This window comes from Patella vulgata, chromosome 3, assembly GCF_932274485.2.
Source record: "Patella vulgata chromosome 3, xgPatVulg1.2, whole genome shotgun sequence".
Lineage (NCBI taxonomy): Eukaryota > Metazoa > Mollusca > Gastropoda > Patellidae > Patella > Patella vulgata.
This window is the reverse complement of record NC_065881.2, coordinates 8,966,553-8,967,683: the sequence shown is the minus strand read 5'-3', so window position 1 is coordinate 8,967,683 and position 1,131 is coordinate 8,966,553. Positions and strand designations below refer to the sequence as shown.

At 39.0% G+C, this 1,131-nt stretch overlaps 1 non-coding gene across 1 annotated transcript; it reads left to right on the top strand.

Moving 5' to 3' along the window:
• The first annotated feature begins 285 nt into the window (after positions 1–285).
• LOC126817041 (small nucleolar RNA U3) lies at positions 286–505 on the top strand. The gene has a single exon (XR_007678734.2). It is a non-coding gene; the product is annotated as a small nucleolar RNA U3 (small nucleolar RNA).
• The last annotated feature ends 626 nt before the right edge of the window (positions 506–1,131 follow it).

Here is a 1,131-nt window from a genome sequence, read left to right as displayed (position 1 = left end):
CTCTCTTTTATCGGTATTTGAATATTTATGTCAAATATATAAACAATATTTCCAAGAGAAAATAAAACTCGGGAATATTTTAGAAAAGAAATTCTCAATCAAATTAAACCAAATATATCAAAATGTTCATGATTACGTTTTCTATAATATTTTTAATTGAAATGAACTGAATTTAAGTTCTCTCATTTATTATAGTTAAAACAATGTCTATCTCTACAGAAATTCTCGGCCATTTTCTATTTTAAACAGGATTTCATACTAGTCTTTCAAGTGCTTTGATGTATTAAGATCATACTCTTAGGGATCATTTCTAAAGTATGCTTCGCTTGGACGTCAGTCAAATTTGACTGGATCGTAAACCTCGAGGATGATACAAAGCCTCCCCTTCTGAGCGTGAAGCGGGTTGGATGAGATTGTCAGCTCAGATGATATCTCTTGCCATTGATGATCGTTCCTCTCCTAATACTTTTGGGGAGATGGAAGTAGGGGAGGCATTCAGAGTGGTTTCAACGAAATTCAAACAAGAAACATTAATAACATGTGGCGGACTGGGTAGCCCTCGAAACATCAGATTTCATTGTCACGTCCAGAAATGAAATGGGGTTTAGCGTCCTACTGTTTTGCTTCGGCTGGGCTAATGAAGACGGGCCATCACGCCCCGTTTGTTCACCTTTGGAGTGGCTGCTTGTACGTGTTTTGGAGCAAGGTCGCCTGTGCAACCTCGTGGGTTTTCTCCCTGGTCCCCTGGTATGCTACACCAGCTAAATACCCCTAGGTGCAAGCTAATTATTATAAAAATAACCATACGTTAGTCCGGGATTTATGTCGAGTGGACGTGAATCCAATTGAGCATATCCGTCCAACAATGCGAAATCCTGACAATTTGGACTAGGTACTACACCAGGAATGGCTTGAATCTAAATATTAAAGGGCCAATCCCGATAATATGTTGGAGAATAAAACTGCTTAATTTTGTATTAAAATCCCTTTAAATCCTCTCTACCCAAGGGCCAGGCAACTAACTCAATATTTGTGATACGTTTTCAAACAGCTTAAACCTGTCAGTCTTCATCTGGAAATGGAGACTGGTGTCCCAAGATGTATTATGCGGTGTCTGGATAAAACCGGGAT